We start from the raw sequence: 19,575 nt of genomic DNA, 5'->3' as shown, positions 1-19,575 counted from the left end.
AGTGCCCCGACTCCCTCTGCCTGCCCACCCACCAGCCTCAGCTTGCTTCAACCCAGTTATTTCCCACTTGAGGTGAACACCACATATTCTACATGCCTCAGCTGTCTCTGCATGTCTGCCCACCAGCCTCAGTTCACCCACGCTCTGGAGGATTGTGTCCTGCTTGCCTGCTTGCTGACTAGCTCTGGCCTGGGAAACCCAGCAAACTTCTCTGCCATCCAGTAGGTTGCGGCCATACCTTCTCCAGTAAGTTCTGAGCCATAGGCTTGGGCATTCCCCTCAGCTTTAGGATACTTCTTAACTTCTTTGTAGTTACTGACCTATCATTGTTTAACAATTCTTTACATTAAGCTACATTGTTTAAATTACTATGTGGTTTCTGTCTCTCAATTAGACACAAAGTAATAAAGAATTGGTACCAGGAATGGTCCTAGGAAGTAGACCCATGGAGGTGGCATTTGGGCATTGGTTTGGTAACACCTTTCGGCTTGAGCATGGCACTGATCTCTTTGTCAATGAGAAATGGGCTGCTAGTAATCCATAGCATGCAGTGGCATCACAATTACTTGGATTATCTATCATATGTAGTTGATTGTGATGAAGTGCCAAATGAAGCACATGCCTTGGGAGTCTATGTGGTTGTGGCCTTTCACTGTTATGACACTAACGATGACCAGGAAAAGTGCCAATGGCCTGGCACTCAGTGGAGTGTGCAACTATTCATCTTGGTGTTGTGAGTTCGAGCCCCGTGTTGAGTGTAGAGATTACTTTTAAAAAAATCTTAAAGATTTTGACTATAAAGATTGTGGTGTGGGACAGGTTTTTTTGTTTTTGTTTTTTGTTTTTGTTTTTTTTTTTAGTATACTTGAGCACTTATAAAAGGAAAATAATAGCTCAGTCTATTAAGTCTCAGCTCAAGTATGGAAGCTTCCATGATAACCCTAAAGGAATTTCTTTTTTTTTTTTCCCTTTTAAATTTATTTATTTATTTATTTATTTATTTATTTATTTATTTATTTATTTATTTATTTATGATAGTCACACACAGAGAGAGAGAGAGAGGCAGAGACACAGGCAGAGGGAGAAGCAGGCTCCATGCACCGGGAGCCCGACGTGGGATTCGATCCCGGATCCTCAGGATCGCGCCCTGGGCCAAAGGCAGGCGCCAAACCATTGTGCCACCCAGGGATCCCACCCTAAAGGAATTTCTTATTTCTTATAGTTCCAGGGCTGATATTACTAAAAATCAAAACCAAAATTTAATTGTGTAGGTTGCTGAATTATAATGGCTATTGAATTAACAGTCTTGCCAAGTTTGTCGTGTGAAAGTTAGGCACTGATCTGGAAAGAATGGGATTCTGAACCTTGAAATTGAGACATCCCAAATGAATTGAGACATCCAAATAAAACTGATAATCTTGAACCCCCAGGTCATACTGAGCCCCCAGAGTTTGCCCTCTCATGTCTGAAAGTGATAGTTTTTCTCTACTTAAAAAACTTGTGACAATCTGACCTGAAGCAGATGCCTTGAAAGAGGATGATAATTCTTCTCCTCAGGATCCACCACAGCCACCCCCTTTTGCCACTAGGCCCATAAATAGTGTAAGCCTTAGCATGCTCCAGAGGTACAGGAACACAATACAACCCAGGAGAAAGTAATTTAGGCTAAAAAGAATTGCAGAACTTTTCTAACATGTGTTGGTAGTAACTGCAGAATATGTGTGGGAATGGGTTCTTAGGTTGGTAAATCAAGGAGGGCAAGATATATAACACTAGATCAGAAAAATTAAAAAAAAAACACTATATCAAAAATTTTAAACATTTTTAAATTTATGTAAGTAATCTCTTCACCCATTTTGGGGCTTGAACTCACAACCCTGAGATCAAAAAACAAACAAAACAAAACAAACAAAAAAAAAAAACCTGCTTTTCCAATGGAGCCAACCAGACGCTCCCACTATATCAAATTTTTTGTATAAATATGCTTACTAGAATTCCAGATGTAGTATGTTAGCTTGTGTAGCTAGAGGTGACTTTAATTTATTTGGTTGGTTGACTGAAACTTGAACTCAATATTCCAGTTTAATGAGGTTTAATTTAATGCAGTCAAGATGCCAGAGCTTTTCTGGTGTGAAGTGAAGGAGGAAATCCAGATGTGCAGGGAGGTTGCCATGTTGGATTGGATTTATCATGTGTGACCTATCCCCTAACTATATTCTATGTGAAGGGGGAAGGCATTGTGAAATATATTTGTGAGGGAAGCACCTCTATCCTTTAAAAGGTCTGTGGTTTCTCTCCCTTGTAGGCCAGTTATGACTGTAGGGAATGCCACTTTCTTTTTTAAGATTTTACTTATTTATTTGAGAGAGAGAGAGAGGGAGAGAAAGAGAGAGAGAAAGAGAACAAGCTAGGAGGAGGGGCTGAGGGAGAGGGAGAAGCAGACTCCCCGCTGAGCAGGGAGCCTGATGTGGGGCTTGATCCCAGGATCCTGGGATCATGACCTGAGCCGAAGGCAGATGCCCAACTGACTGAGCCACCCAGGTGCCCCAGGGATGCCACTTTTAAACTGCACTTCTTTTTTTTTTTTTTTTTGTATATTTTTAAATTGGAGTTCGATTTGCCGACATATAGCATAACACCCAGTGCTCATCCCGTCCAGTGCCCCCCTCAGTGCCTGTCACTCAGTCACCCCAACCCCCCGCCCACCTCCCCTTCCACTACCCCTTGTTCATTTCCCATAGTTAGGAGTCTCTCATGTTCTCTCACCCTCACTGATATTTCCCACTCATTTTCTCTCCTTTCCCCTTTATTCCCTTTCACTATTTTTTATATTCCCCAAATGAATGAGACCATATGATGTTTGTCTTTCGACTGACTTACTTCACTCAGCATAATACCCTCCAGTTCCATCCACGTCGAAGCAAATGGTGGGTATTTGTCATTTCTAATGGCTGATTAAACTGCACTTCTGATTTTTTTTTTAAAGATTTTATTTATTTATTCATGAGAGACACACACAGAGAAAGAAGCAGAGACACAGGCAGAGGGAGAAGCAGGCTCCATGGAGGCAGCCTGACGTGGGACTTGATCCTGGGTCTCCAGGATCACACTCCAGGCTGAAGGCTGCGCTAAACTGCTAAGCCCCCGGGCTGCCCATGCACGTCTGATTTCAATGAGGATGTTGGTACTGTTCCATTGTAGCAGAGGCCAAATAGAAGCACTTAACTGTCAAACACAGGGTGGGCACCTCAACCGTAAAGGGCATTGGGGATGGTTCATTAATCAGAATGCCTTGGCCTGTGGAGATCTCTAGTGGTAACTAATTGATCATGGTGTCTTTAGGATGAAATAGATAATCAGCCTACTAGAATTGCTTGATCCATGTAACAGGAAAAACTCTACATCTGGTAGCCAATCACCTAACTTGGGTCACCATAGTAGAGTATGATGCCCTCTCACTCAGTGTCCAGACCCAAACCCAGTCAGTTTGCAGACCCAAAGCACTTTCAAAAAGCCAGGTTCCCTAGAGAAAGGACCTTGCTCCACCGCCAAAAATAAATACCTTAATCTTCCTTCAAGCATTCCCAAAGGAACGCACAACTATTTACTGGAGTGACAGTGCACTGGGGAAAAGGAATTACCTGGGCCTTTCGGGGGCTACTAGACAATGGCTCTGAACTGATGCTAATTCCTTGGGATTCAAAATGCCAGCAAGGCTCACCCCTACCCAGAGTAGGGGTATCTGATGGATAGGTGATAGAATCTCAACTCCCAAGTGTGACTCTCAACAGGCCCATGGCCCATGAACTCACCCTGGGGCTATTTCCCTGGTTCCTGAGAATGTAATTGGAATAGATGTTTGGCCAATGTCAGAATCCCCACATTGGCTCTTACCTATGGGATCATTATGGGGTCGTGATGGTCGGCAGGGATAAGTGGAAGCCTCTGGAACCTCCACTCCCTGCCAAGATAGTAAACCAGAAGCAACACTGCATCTCTGAGGGAAATGAAGACATTGACACTCCCATCAAAGACTTGAAAGAAGCAGAGCTAGTGACTCCTAACCCTTCCCATTTAATTCACCAGTTTGGTCTGTGCAAGTCAAGTGTAATCCTAGAAAAATGACTGTGACTTAATCTGGTGGGATTCCAGCTGCAGGTGCTATTTATATTCGAGATGTAGTCCCTTTACTGGACTTCTGACTCATCTTAGAAGTTGCGTGTGTGGGATCCTGGGTGGCTCAGCAGTTGAGCACCTGCCTTTTGCTCAGGGCATGATCCTGGAATCCTGGGATCGAGTCCCACATCGGGCTCCCCCCAGGAGCCTGCTTCTCCCTCTGCCTGTGTCTCTCAAGAATAAATAAAATATTTTTTAAAAAGTATCTTCTTAAAAGATTGATTTTAACTTGATTGCATTGTAGTCTAAGCATATTGTCTTCTATGATAATGACCTTTGCAATTTGCTAAGACTTACTTTTTCCCCAATACACAGTCAATTTTTGCCATTTTTGTAAGTGTCCCACATGGACTTGACAGGAACGTGAATTCTCTAATATTTGTATGCAAGATTGCTTATCTATGGGGTGCTAATCTACTTCTCACTTTGTCTACCTAATCTAGATAGTTCTCAGATACATGTTAAATCACCCATTGCCATTGGGAATTATAAATCTCTCCTTTTGGTTCTGTTAGTGTTTGCTTCTTATATTTATAAAGAATATGGGGCAGCCCTGGTGGCGCAGCGGTTTGTCGCTGCCTGCAACCTAAGGTGTGATCCTGGAGACCCTGGATCGAGTCCCACGTCAGGCTCTCTGCATGGAGCCTGCTTCTCCCTCTGCCTGTGTCTCTGCCTCTCTCTCTTTGTGTCTCTAAGAATAAATAAATAATCTTTTAAAAAAATAAACTATGTTATTTTGTGCATACAATTAAGAATTTTAAACTCTTCCTTGTGCATTATATCATCTGTGATTATATAGAGATCCTCTTCATTTTTTTAAAAAAACTCATCAGGAAAAAATAAAAAAATAAAAATCATCAGGCATTTTATTTTATTTTATTTCATTTTTATTGAAGTATAGTTGACACACAATGTTACATTAGTTTCAGGTGTATAGTGGTGATCTGGCTAATTTATAGGTTATGCCATGCTCACTTCAAGTGTGGTAACATTTGACATCTGTCATCATATAACACTGTGACAATACCATTGACTATATTCCCTATGCTGTGCCTTTCATTCCTGTGACCTATTCATTCCATAATGAAAGCCTATTTCTCCCATTCCTCTTCACCCACTTTGCCCAGCACCCTGCCCTGCTCCCCTCTGGCAACTGTCAGTTTGTCCTCTGTACTTATGTGTCTGTTTCAGCTTTTTGTTTGTTTATTCATCTGTTTTATTTTTTAGATTCCACATATGAGTGAATCATATATTATTTGTCTTTCTCTGACTTATTTCACTTAGTATACTACCCTCTAGGTCCACCCATGTTGTTGCAAATGGCAAGATGTCATTCTTTTTCATAGCTGAGTAATATTCCACTGTGCATATATACTACTTCTTTACCCATTCATCTCTCAATGGACACTTGGGCTCCTTCCATATCTTGGCTCTTATAAATTAAGCTGCAATAAACATGGTGGGGGGTCTATATGTCTTTTCAATTTAGCATTTTCATATTCCTTTTTTAAAGATTTCTTTATTTATTTGAGAGAGAGAAAGTACACAAGGTGGGGAAGGACAGAGGGGGAGAGAGTCTTAAGGAGACTCCACACTGAGCATGGAGCCCAATTCGGGGCTCAGCCCCCCGTCCTGAGATCATGACCTAAGCTGAAACCAAAAGTCAGATGCTTAACTGACTATGCCACCCAGGAGCCCCTAGGGTTTTCATTTTCTTTGAGTAAATACACAATAGTAGAATTACTCGGTCATATGATATTTCTATTTTTTAATTTTTTGAAGAACTTCCATACTCTTATCCACACACAGCATCTGCACTAATTTACATTCCTATCAACAGTTCAGGAGGATTCCTTTTTCTCCAGATCCTTGCCAACACTTGTTTTTCGTCTTTTTGATTCTAGCCACACCGACAGGTGTGAAGTAATATCTCATTTTGGTTTGGATCTGCATTTCCCTGATGATGAGTGATGTGGAGCATCTTTTCATGTATCTGTTGGGCAGCCATATGTATTATTTGTGGGTTTTTTGGGGTTGAGTTTTATAAGCTCTTTTTAAAAAGATTTTATTTATTTGACAGAGAGAGATCGAGAGAGCACAAACAGGGGGAGCAGGCTCCCTGCTGAGCAGAAGCCTGATGTGGGGGCTTGATCCCAGAAGCTGGGATCTTGACTTGAGCTAAAAGCAAACTGACTGAGCGACCCAGGCTCAGTTCTTTATGTATTTTGGATATTAACCCCTTACTGGATATATCATTTGCAAAAATCTTCCCCTATTCAGTAGGTTGATTTTTCATTTTGTTGATGGTGATCCTCTTCATTTCTTTTTTTTTTTAAGATTTCATTATTTATTCATGAGAGACACACAGAGAGAGGCAGAGACATAGGCAGAAAGAGAAGCAGGCTCCCTTCAGGGAGCCCACTGTGGGACTCGATCTCAGGACCTCAGGATCATGCCCTGAGCTGAAGACAGACGCTCAACCACTGAGCCATTCAGGTGTCCCCGATCCTCTCTCTATGTTAGTTTTTTGTCTGCTATGTCTTTTTAATTTTTTTTATTTTTTGAGAGAGAGAGAGAGAGAGCATGCAGCAGTGGCAAAAGGGGCAGAAGGAAAGGGAGAGAATCTTAAGCAGACTCCACACTGAGCCCAATACAGGACTTGCTTCCAGGACCCTGAGATCATGACCTGAGCCAAAATCAATAGATGCTTAACCAACTGAGCTACACAGGCACCCTGTCTGATATGGTTTTTTTTTGCATCTATCTATTTTAAACTTTTCTGTACCTCTTTGTTTTATATATGCTCTAGTAAATAGCATATGGCTTCATATTTAAAATTCTTCCAACCCAACAATCCTTGGAAAGATAGGAAGATAATATCTATTCTGATTAGTGATATATTTGGACCTATTACTATCATCTTGTGCTTTGTGACTTTCTTATGATGCTTCTTCCTTCTTTCCTGCTTGCATTTGGGATGATTGTGTTTTCTTTTTTCCTTTATTTCCTTTCTAGAGGTTTGAAAGTTATACTCCTGTTTTTATTCTTTTGGTAAATATCTTTAATATTTTGGGGCACCTGGCTGGTTCAGTTGGTAGAGCATGCAACTCTTGATCTTGGTGTTGTAAGCTGGAGCTCCATGTTGGGGGTAGAGATTACTTTAAAAAAATAAAATAGGGGTGCCTGGATGGCTCAGTCAGTTAGGCATCCAGCTCTTGATTTCGGCTCAGGTCATGATCTCAGGGTCATGAGATCAAGCCCTATGCTGGCCTCCGCACGGAGCATGGAGCTTAAGATGCTGACTCTCCCTTTCCCTCTGTCCCTCCTCACACTCACACTCTCTCTAAAAAAATAAATAAAATCTTTAGTATTTTAACATGCATACCTGCCAGTTTAAATTTACTTAACTTCTGTACCTTCTTTCAGAAAAATAAAGGGCCTCTGAGTGCTACTACACTGACCATCTCCCTTCCATCTGATGTGTTACTGTATCTAGTACACAGTTGTAACTTATTTTATATACCCCATATTTATGCTATTATTATTGCTTTATATAATCTAAACATGTTTACATGTACTCAAGTCTTTATTTGTAAATTTTTCTCCCTTGCATCTCAATGTCCCATTTTTCCTTCATCCTGAAATACAGCCCTTAGGAATCTTCCACTCTGAGTTTTTCTTTGAAGGAAGATGACCTTATTTCACCCTCACTTAAAAAAATTAACTTGGGCAGCCCCGGTGGTGCAGCGGTTTAGTGCCGCCTGCAGCCCAGGGCGTGGTCCTGGAGACCTGGGATCGAGTCCCATGTCAGGCTCTTTGCATGGTGTCTGCTTCTCTCTCTGCCTCTCTCTCTCTCTCTCTCTCTCTCTGTCTCTATTAATAAATAAAGTCTTTAAAAAACATTTAAAAAATTAACTTACTTTACATTTTTAACATCCAGAATTTTAGATGTCTTGATATTTCAGTCTTAAATATTTGTGCCTACATTTTGAAAAGAACTCTTACTCACATAGGCCAAATTAATACAAACACATCTAACAACAGGAACAGTAGTAATTCCTTAATATCATCAAATGTCCATTTCATATTCAGATTTCCCCAATGGTGTCAGATTATCAGATTCAGATTTATCAGATAATTCAGATTATCCCCATGGTGTCTGTTTTTCCAAACTAGATCCAATCTAGAACGACATCCTGCATCAGTTTATTTATTGTGTCCCTTAAGCCTCTTTTAATTTCAAACTCTTTTTTTGTGACACTGATTCGGTGGAATAGGCTGGTTGTCCTATGAAATATCCTCGCTTCTGGGTCTGATTGTTTCCTTATGGTGGTGTTTAGCCTGTTCCTCTTTCCTCTATATTTCCTTATAACTGTAATTTAGGGTCCAAAGGCTTGATTTGATTGATTGATTGATTGATTGATTGATTGATTCATGAGAGACACAGAGACATAGGCTGAGGGAGAAGCAGGCTCCACTCAGGGAGCCCGATGTGGGACTCGATCCCAGGACTCCAGGATCACTCCCCGAGCCGAAGGCAGATGCCCAACCGCTGAGCCACCCAGGTGTTCCAGGCTTGATTAGATTTAAAGCAAACATTCTTGGCTACCTCACATCACAGGTGATGCAGTATTCACAATACTATGTTACTGATCCAGCTGTTAGATAATAAACATTCTTGCACAAAGTTCTATGCTAAGATTGTGCCCCTTGCTAATTGGGGCTTTGGGGGCTTTTTTTAGATAGGACTTCTGGGGACACCTGTGTGGCTCAGTGGTTGAGTGCCTGCCTTTGGCTCAGGACATTATCCTAGAGTCCCAGGATCAAGTCCCACATTGGGCTCCCTGCATGGAGCCTGCTTCTCCCTTGGCCTATGTCTATCTCTGTGTCTCTCATGAATAAATAAATAAAATCTTCAGATAGCACTTCTGTGTGATAGATTCCAGGGAAGTTCCAATAAACAAAAGACTGGGAAGTGTTGGAAAATGCATGCTGAAGACGGAAGGACATATATATTTAACTGCTAACTAGCACACAGTATGGTAGGACCATCTAGCTTATGCCTCTGAACATGTAGACTTTCGCTAGGATATAAAGTTAAAATGTCACTGTTGGTTCACAGCATTAGGAGTTTCCTGGTATAATCTGAAACTAGTCCCCATCTACAGGGGGAGGGAGAGACAGAATAAAGAGGTGGGGCACCTCAGATTGGTAGGTGGCAGTTTTAATAAGCAAGGGAAATTACTTATGGGCTTGTCTTGGGCAGTGAATAGATCCCCAGCACCCACCCACCAAATCTTATAAGTTTATATAGAGGCTTTAACTTGTTTCAGTCATGTATCCCATCTAGGTGGTCTCAATAACATATTTCTTTCTCAAGGCTTCGTATTTGAAAAAGGCTCCCACCATGAGAATGGAAGGGAGAATGTACATTCCAAGGAGAGGGGAGTGTGTGATGAGCCTTGGGTTCAGCTCAAGGGTCAAATGGCCATTACATCCTCTTGACCAACTTCTCCATCAGCAGCATCAATGGGCAGAAGGAAACTGCATCTTTGACTCTACCACTTGATACCAAATTACTTTCCAGTTAGCCAATTTATGCCTCCACCAATGCCAATACTTGGTATTTTCAGACTTTTCTTTTTTACTTTTGACAATATGACTAGATGAAATAATAGCTCATTATGTTTTTTAATAGATTTTATTTATTTATTCATTAGAGAGAGAGAGAGAGAGAGAGAGGCAGAGACACAGGCAGAGGGAGAAGCAGGTTCCATGCAGGGAGCCTGACGTGGGACTCAATCCTGGGTCTCCAGGATCACGCCCTGGGCTGAAGGCGGCACTAAACCGCTGAGCCACCCAGGCTGCCCTCATTGTGGTTTTTGGAAAGTTATTACATACATCAAGAGATTTCACCCCTGAATACTTGAGTATTCATCTTTTGAAAATAAGGACATTTCCTACTTACCCACAATATCATTCTAACAAAAGAATAATTCCCCATACAATCTAAATTTGTCTATATTCATATTTCTCCAATTATCTGAAAAATCAGTAAGGATTTAGGTTCAAGGTTCAAGGCACTTTTATCCTCAAATAATGGATTAGCTAGGTGTGACGGTCCAAGGTATCAGGTATTTCCTCTAAGAACTAGGAAGACAATAATCCTCTGTCTTGGGGTTTCTATAGTTGCTGTTGAGAAATTTATTATTGGTCCTGGCATCACTGTATTATGGAAAACATGTTTTCTTTCTGGTTTCTTTTCAAAGGTTTCCCCATCTTTGAGTTCTTCAGTTTCTCTCTGGTGTATCTGGATGAATATTTAGTAGTGTATCTTGGAATTAATTTCCTGAGACTGAGAATTCTTGTCCAAAATCAGTTCTGGAAGATGATCAACCATGATCTCATCACCTCATTATTGGTGAAAGATTATGCCTGGCACACTTTAGGTGCTTAGTTGTTGAATAAATTGGTAAATAAATGAGCATTTTCTCCATTCCCTGTCATTCTTTTGAGTCTCTGGTGCTCAGATTTTTTTACAGATATTTGTTCAAACATCTCACTCTACCCACTATACCTTTTCCTCTATTATTTTTCTTGCTACATTTTATTTTTTTAACTCACCATTTTTATTTATTTATTTATTTATTTATTTATTTATTTATTTAAGCTCTACATCCAACTTGGGACTTGAACTCATGACCCCGAGATAAAGAGTTGTACCCTCTACCCACTAAATCAGCAGGCATCCCTTTTTCTGTGCTACATTTTAGATAATTTTGTCAGATCTATCTTCTAGTGCTCAATTCTAAGCTCAGCTACTTTTTTTTCTTTAAAGATTTATTTATTCCAGAGAAAGAATGTGTGTGAGAAGGGGGAGGGGCAAAGAGAGAGGCAGAGAGAATCTCAAGCTGACTCCATGCTGAGCACAGAGCCCAATACTGGGCTCGATCTCACCACCCTGAGATCATGACCTGAGACGAAACCAAGAGTTGGATGCTTAACTGACTGAGCCACCCAGGCTCCCTTAACCTCAGCTACTTGTAATCATTTGCTTAATTCATCCATTGAGTTTATAATAATCATTTGTAATCATTGATACTGGACCTTTTTTTTATAACATTCTGTTATTTCTCATGCTTTTGATTCTTTGTTTTATGATGTCAATAACTTTTAACATACTTATAGCTTGAAGCTTATACTAATTCCATTGTCTGAAGTGATCCAGGGTCTAATCCTGCTCTTTGTTAGGTAGGTAAATTTTCATTCATGGTGGATTATTTCCTTGTGGGTTTTCCAGTTTTGGATTGTGAACTCATGTTGATGGCCTTCAGGAGTGACCTTCATAGGCTATAGTGAAGATTAAATCATTAAATCAATGAACTCAGATATGTCTCAAGTTCAGGTGGAAATTAAATCACATCGAAAAGAGTATACAGAAGGGCAAGAACTGTCCACCAGGTCATGCTATATATAAAAGCAATGCAGGGCAGTCCGGTGGCTCAGCAGTTTAGTGCTGCCTTCAGCCCAAGTTGTGATCTTGGAGACCTGGGATCGGGTCCCATGTCGGGCTCCCTGCATGGAGCCTGCTTCTCCCTCTGTCTATGTCTCTGCCTCTCTCTCTCTCTGTGCCTCTCATGAATAAACAAATAAAATCTTAAAAAAAAAAAAAAAAACAAGGCAAAACCCCCACAAGATTGACATGCTTAAACCATCAAACTCTGGCCAGACTCACACTAGGGAATACTACAAACACTGTCTCTCATGTGACAGGCACTTTATTCATATCTTTAACCTTCATATCAACTGCAAGGAAGGTGAAATTCCCATTCGACAGAACAGAAACTGCCAAAGAATCATTAATTTATAGCTAATTGGTGGACTCCAATTAAAACTCAGGTCGAATGATTGTAAAGATCATGCTTTCTCAAATTGACCCCATTGTTCCTCAGAACTATTACTGGAGGGTGAATGGGTGACGGGCACTGAGGTGAGCACTGGGTGTTATTCTGTAAGTTGGCAAATTGAACACCAATAAAAAATAAATTTATTAAAAAAAGAACTATTACTGGAAAAAAACACCATCATTTGGACTACATACATATTTTTTCTAAGTTCCAATTTTAATTGAGGCCAGTTAACCCCATGGATCATAAAAACATGTTGAGTAAGTAGTGAAAAAGGAAAACGAATGCATTAAAGCTACAAAAGAGTTGCATTTTAAGTAAAGAAACTTTCATTCCTCATTTCCTTTCATTTTTCCAATTTGAGATTTTGCTTATGTACGAAAAAGGCAATTAACAAGAAGCTTACTTATGAGAAACCCCCGGAGCTCCCAGAAGCTAATAAAAATGTATCTGAGCATTCTGAGTACAACAAAGCAAGTCAGTGTAAATTTGATCTAATAAGGAGTTTGCAAATATACCTTCAACCTAAGCAATTTTACATCAGTAAACCAGGACAAGTTAAAGCCAATTGGTGGCAATACTTTTCAGCTGTCAATCCTTTGTTTCCAGGTCCAGAGAGGCCACTGCAATGTGCCCGCTCCAAATGTAGGTTGGAGCACCCCCACCCCCCTTGCCTGTCCAGCTCTTCCAAGAATCATCATCCAGGGATCACTGAGGTAATCGGGAATCGCCAACTGTCTTAAATATTATCAGCATAAATTGCACCTAGTATATGGAGTTAGAGGGTCTGATTTTAATCAGGTTGATTCAATTTGTGACTTACTTAAAATGCTGGTCTGGGTTTCTTGATTTAATCAACTTTCAACAAAAGTTAGTGCTTATCATTTGATAGAAATTTTATACATGATCTTCACCCCTCAGATCTGGCTCTAGGTTACATTTTACTATGGGGACTTTAAAATGATATTAATACCATTGAATAATTAACTAATTAAAATTAATCATTAACTTTGCAAATGTATCCAAAGAAATATAGAAAGACGATTCTGCTAATAAATTTAGGAAAAATAGAGGATGTAAATAATTGTGGAGTCACTGGGAGGTAAACTCTGTCCAGTTAATTGGTCAGTTTTGTATTTTGACCATGAGTTTATTTTTGTTAGACTCTGTGAAGAGACGACCATTACTGACGTTATTAAAGTATTTTATTTTCCTAAAAGAGCCACATCATATAATCTGGATTCTTTCTTCTATCTGTTTGACTTTAACCAAACCGATTAAGTGATTTTAATGCTATGAAGCAAAACAAATAAAATATTGTTAAAATGTAAAATATTGTTAAAATTTGTAATCATCTCAACGTGAAAAATCACCTTGCCTTCCTATTTAGAGCCCCTTAAATATAAGCTTTCTTCCTCTTTCAGTTTCCACAGGCTACAGAGTAAATTATTTCTTTTTTTTAAAAATTTTTATTTATTTATGATAGTCACACAGAGAGAGAGAGAGAGAGAGAGAGAGATAGGCAGAGACACAGGCAGAGGGAGAAGCAGGCTCCATGCACCGGGAGCCTGACGTGGGATTCGATCCCGGGTCTCCAGGATCGCGCCCTGGGCCAAAGGCAGGCGCCAAACCACTGCGCCACCCAGGGATCCCTAGAGTAAATTATTTCCACTGAAAATGTTCTATCCACATCTGCTTTAAGAAAGCCACTGCTGAAAAAAAAAAAAAAAAAAGAAAGCCACTGCTGGGGTGCCTGGGTGGCTCAGTTGGTTGAGCGCTGGATTCTTGGTTTTGGCTCAGGTCGTGATCGCAGGCTCATGGGATCAAGCCCCCACAGTGGGCTCTGCGCTCAGTGCTGAGGTTGCTTGAGACTCTTCCTCTGCCCCCCCTGCCCTGTGCTCTCTAACTAAAATAAACAATAAATCATAAAAAAGAAAGCAAGTCGGCCACTGCAAGCTGCATGCTGGCGTTCATCCCAGCTGCTTGCACTCCCGCACAGGCTGGGATGAAGGTTCCCAGGCCTGTCTCTGCACGGGTCTGGGCAGGGCTTCTCTGTGCTCTGAACCCAGGTGAGAGTCGGCACATGTGCCAATAGCACAAAGCACCACAGGTGCCTCTCCAGAGGGCGGTATTCTCTATGTATCCACAAAAGTTGCCCAAGGAGCCCAGCTCCCCAGCTCTTGGCCAGTGTTTCATATTTCCCACGTTTCTAACTTTGGTCTCTCTGACTGGGGTAAAGAGGTTATCTCATTGCCATGAATTTTTCATCTCATTTTTTTTTTTTTGACAGATCCTGCCGCATGTTTATTTGTACAAATAGCGCAGGAGGACACAAGCCCCATGCAGATAGAAGCCCATGGGTCACACCCGGCCTTCTGTCCTCACACTGGCAGACTGGAGCCTCTGCACTGGAGCCTTTGTGCAAAGGGGCCTGGGCACCTTTGGGAGCCTGAGCCGCAGCAGGAGCTGCAGCTGGAGTCACAGCTGTAGTCTGAGTCTTGTTTGAGCCTTGGTCTTGGACTTCGGACTCCAGAGCCCTGAGACCCTGGGCAATGCGGCAACGAGCAGATTTCCCAAGCTTGGGGTGAGCGATGCAGGCAAGTTGAGCTTGCGGCTGCCACCCTTTGGGATCTTGGGCTTGACCTCCTTGGGGACTCCTGGCCTTGGTGTTGTTGGCCTGCGTCTTCTTCAAATCTTTCTTGTTGTGCTTCTGGGAAAAGTGCATGTTCCTTAGGAACATAGGATCTGCCCTCTTAAGAGAATCATATCTTCTTTTTTTAAAGATTTTAGTTATTCAGAAAGACACACAGAGAGAGGCAGAGACATAGGCAGAGGGAGACGCAGGCTCCATGCAGGGAGCCTGATGCGAGACTCAATCCCAGGTCTCCAGGATCACGCCCCGGGCCGAAGGCAGAAGCTCAACCACTGAGCCACCCAGGCATCCCTCATATCTTTTTTTTTAAAGATTTATTTCTTTATTATTTGAGAGAGAAAGAGAGAGAGAAGGAGCAGTAGAGAGAGAATCTCAAGCTGACTCCATACTGAGTGCAGAGCCCCACATGGGGCTTGATATCATGACTCTGAAATCATGACCTGAGTGAAAACCAAGAGTTGGACACTTAATTGACTGAGCCACCCAGGCACCCCAAGATTCATGTCTTTGTGACTAGGTTTCTCGATGCCATTTCTGTGCCATCTTTGTGACTGGTTATCCACGGTGTTGGTTGCATTTGGCCATGCCTGAACCCGAGCCCGAGGCTCCCAACATGCCTTCCATTTCATTTACTGCATTTATTATTTGTAGAAGTCCAGTTTGGTTCTTTTAAAGATGTACCCGTGTCACTTTTTCTACCTTCCTATTCCCTGTAGATATATTCAACCTATTTCTTTACAACAATAAATTTTTTTAAAAAGATTTTATTTATTTATTCATGAAAGACACAGAGACAGAGGCAGAGACAGAGGCAGAGGGAGAAGCAGGCTCCACACAGGGAGCCCGATGTGGGACTCGATCCCGGACCCCAGGATCACACCCTGAGCCAAAGGCAGACGCTCAACCTAAAACTAATGTTACACTGTAGGTTAACTAACTAGAATTTAAATAAAAGAATTGCCATTTGAAAATTGAAAAATTAAAAAAAGGCAGACACTCAACCGCTGAGCCACTCAGGCATCCCCAACAATAAACTTATTTTATCATGTGTATCATATAGTTCCATTATCTAAAGTCTTTACATGGGGCTGCCCCTAGGCCTTAGGGCATCTTTCTACAAATTAGAAAAGTGGCCCTTCTTCAACCACATGTTTTTGAAAAGTTAGAAGATTACCACGAAACCTGACCAGCTCCACCAGGGAGAAAATTTCAACTTGGGGGTGGCACACACATGCACTCACACAATGCCTGGCCACTGGGGCACACGGCTCCTGATGCCACACACTCCCTCCGTGCCACCCCACCCCTAGGTGTCAGATGTGGAGTCTAGCAGCCGGGCAGATGTGGAACCGGGCTTCTAGGGCAGCAGGCTGGAGCCTGATTTCCGTGTTTCCCGAGTTATCTTTGACTATATGTTGGTTATTATATTTGAAAAATTATTTGTAGGAGTAATTTGGGATGAAGGTAATTTCCTCCACAGAGAATTTGTGTTTGCTGCTTCCAAAAGCCTGGGGGCACTGCCAGCGCTGAGATATTCAGAGTCAAGGCCGCGGATACCCTAGGTAACCCAGGCAAATGGAAGCAGGCTGTTCATTCTGGCCGGTTGGTCCACTTCTGGTTTACACTTAACCTGGCTTACTGGGGGCAATGGGGTCTCCCATTAGACTTTTCCCCGCCCCCGCAGGGCTGTGGTGGAGACACATTCATCTCAAGAGGCCATCAGAAAGAGAGCTCAACCCTCCACGGTGGGCAGAGGTCCTCAGGAAGAGAGCAACCTCTGAGCTCCTCCCTCCTTGATCCCTGTGCCCTGTGCCTTCCAGCTTGTCAGCTCCTTACAGATGCAATTTTGGACATTTTATCCAGCCTATTTAGTTGTTTCAGCAGGAGGGTTGCTGGAGAGAGTTATCCTCTTATTACTAGAGAGTCCCGTTGTTTTAATTTGCAGTCCTTTGATTAGCGGTGAATCCCAGCCTCTCTGGTCGCAGTTCCAATTTCCTTTCCTGCGAAATGCCTGCTCACCCCCTGTGCCTCTTTGCTCCCGGTTTCCTGCCTTTCTCTCATTGACGTGAAGGTGTTCCTTAAAAACTCTAGATGTTAATTCTGTGTTAATTGTATATAACATTTTCTCCTGGCATGTTATCCAGCCAGTCAGTGCCTTTCTGGTGGCCTCTGCTGAACAGAAATCCTTGATTTTGATGTGGGCAGATTCAGCATATTCTCCTCTCTAAGGTCTGTGATGTGTCACTATCACCCTTCATGGGACACCTGGGTGGCTGAGTCAGTTAAGCATCCCACTCTTATTTCAGCTCAGGTCATGATCTCAGGGGCCTGGGATCCTGCCCTCCAGCAGGGCTCCATGCTCAGTGAGGAGTCTGCTTGAGATTCTCCCTCTCTCCCTGCCACTCCCACTCCTGCCTTTTCTCTCTCTCAAATAAAGAAATAAATCTTTTAATAAATCCCCCTTCATGATTCAAAACCAGGTCTTCCAGCGTCATTTGACCCGCATAAGTAGAGGGGCCCTGACCTCCCTCTGTTGTTCACTAAGCCTGTATTTGCACCGAGTCTCCAGTGTTGGTGACCTTGCCACATCACTGCCTCATTTGTTAGCGTCCAATAAAAACCAAAGTCCCTGCCACATGTGGCTGTGAGGTCTACCCACCCCCATCCTGTGTTCCGCAAGCTGAGTCTGAGACCCAGAGGGAGAACACAGCTCTATTATTTTTCATCTTGAGTCAGCCCACCATCCAGGCTGCTAAGTTATATTTGGACCTCGATTCTCTCATCCAGTGCTTCGGCTGTCCCAGTTTTTTGGCCACCTGAAACTTTGGTAAATATGTCATCCGTTCCTCCACCCAAGTCACAGGTAAGAAGGAGCAAGGAGAGAGGATGAAGGCCAGAACCTTGGCCCACGTCCCTGGAGTCCTTTTGGGCAGGTATCGATTAATTAATGATAACATTCCCCCTGAGTTCTCCAGGCGCAACTGAGTGCCGATCCTGCGCTAGTGCTGGGGAGGAGGCGGCGGGGCAAACAAGTCCCCCACCCTTGCAGGGCTCACACACTGGCGGAGGAGGCAGAGGCATGCCATCTATAAATGATCACTTCCACTCATTCTGTGATTTCATTTTTACAGAGAACCCGCTCACGGAGGATCTCTTTTGTGCTCTGTTTGGGATGGGCAGGCACCTGGGAGCAAGTGGACTTAGCCACAAAGCAGCCCACGTGTCCCAAGTTACCTTGCAGGGCTTTTGGGGAGTCAGCCCCGCACTTTGCTGAAGTTCCTGCGTGGCCGGGACTGGGCACCTGCTGCCAGCGGGACAGACCTGGCCCAAGGGCTTCCTGGCGGGTGCGCACCCTCCCCCTCATAACTGCTAATTCTTTGTTCATCATTCACTGCCAGTCTCACCTGCAGTGCCTCCTGAAAGGTCTGGGAGGCACGTTCTCCTGCGGTGCTGGGGTGTGATTCATCAGGACCCGGAGATTCCAGAGGGGCCTGCAGTCCGCTCTGTTTATCTGGGGAGATGTTTATCCTCCTGCCCAGCAATTCAGGGGGCTTGGTAAAGCCCTCTTCTGGGTCCAGGGTACCTCCTCCACTGGCCAGAGGCAGTGATGCTGGGCTTCTCCAAGTGTGATGGGCATGGGTGGGGGGGCCATTGGGGGTCCTGTCCCATTAATGGATGAAGAAATGCATTTAGGGCAGCCCGGGTGGTGCAGCGGTTTAGTGCCGCCTGCATCCCAGGGTGTGATCCTGGAGACCCGGGATGGAGTCCCATGTCAGGCTCCCTGCGTGGAGCCTGCTTCTCCCTCTGCCTGTGTCTCTGCCTCTCTCTCTGTCTCTCTGTGTCGCTCATGAATAAATAAATAAAATCTAAAAAAAAAAATGCATTTAGCAGGCCGTGACCAGCATTTTTCTTTACTTTTTTTTTTTTTTTTTAAAGATTTTATTTATTCATGAGAGACACAGAGAGAGGCAGAGACACAGGCAGAGGGAGAAGCAGGCTCCCTGCGGGGAGCCCGATGCAGGACTGATTCCCCCAATCCTGGGATCGCCCCTCTAGCTAGAGGCAGCTGCTCAGCCACTGAGCCACCCAGGCGTTCCTAGCATTTCCTTTTAAATAAAACAGAACGAAGAGAAGGTATCAGCGAGCCCTGCAGGTGGTAAGGGTACCTGCTGTTTTATGAACTTTTCCTTTCAGTTATATATTAGATCTATGTGCGGTGGGTTCAGATCTAAGATCCGTCTTTTACTGTGGGTCTTCATGGCAGAGGTTCCAAAGCTACAGGCACAGTGATTAAATCCATCCTCTTGAGTCTGCTAGAACAGGGTTCGGCTCTGTGACTTTGGAGTCTGTTACCCAACCTAAGAGAATTTCATCAATAAAGCAGGATTGTCGTACCTATCTCCTTGGGCTTTTATGAGGATTAAATGAAATAATAAGTGGAAATTGCTTGGTTCAGCACCTGGAATGTAATGTGTTCCGAAGATGGGCTTGTTTTCTTGCTTTGAAGATATGCACACATGGCCTGGTTTCCTTCTCATCCCCAGCGCTATTAATTTCACTTCCTACTTTCTATTTTCAGCAGTTTGGAGAAGCAAGTCTGTGGCTTTCTAGCAATCCTGGATTTCATGGATATTATCTCTCACATCTCAGAGGGTTTCAAGGCTCATAAACCTGCTTCTCTTGGGGCTCGATGCCTGTGCTGCCTGTAGTTTGGGGCCGGCCCCCGCCCACCGTCCTTTGGAGGCCCGCCTCCTGGGCCCTTGTTACCTCTCCTTCCTTTTCCTCTGAGGAATGGAAACCTTTTCCTGTCTGTCCTCCCAGAGGGGTAAACTCTCCCGC

The 19,575-nt window shown here is 43.1% G+C and overlaps 1 long non-coding RNA gene across 1 annotated transcript; it reads left to right on the top strand.

The window, feature by feature from the left end:
- The first annotated feature begins 617 nt into the window (after window positions 1-617).
- On the top strand, window positions 618-18,353 carry LOC144317691 (uncharacterized). Its single transcript, XR_013383711.1, has 3 exons — window positions 618-733; window positions 12,693-12,799; window positions 14,374-18,353. It is a non-coding gene; the product is annotated as an uncharacterized LOC144317691 (long non-coding RNA).
- The last annotated feature ends 1,222 nt before the right edge of the window (window positions 18,354-19,575 follow it).

The sequence above is a fragment of the Canis aureus genome, chromosome 7 (assembly GCF_053574225.1).
Source record: "Canis aureus isolate CA01 chromosome 7, VMU_Caureus_v.1.0, whole genome shotgun sequence".
Classification (NCBI taxonomy): domain Eukaryota; kingdom Metazoa; phylum Chordata; class Mammalia; order Carnivora; family Canidae; genus Canis; species Canis aureus.
Note: the sequence above shows the minus strand (reverse complement) of the source record. Positions and strands in the feature narration are given on the sequence as shown.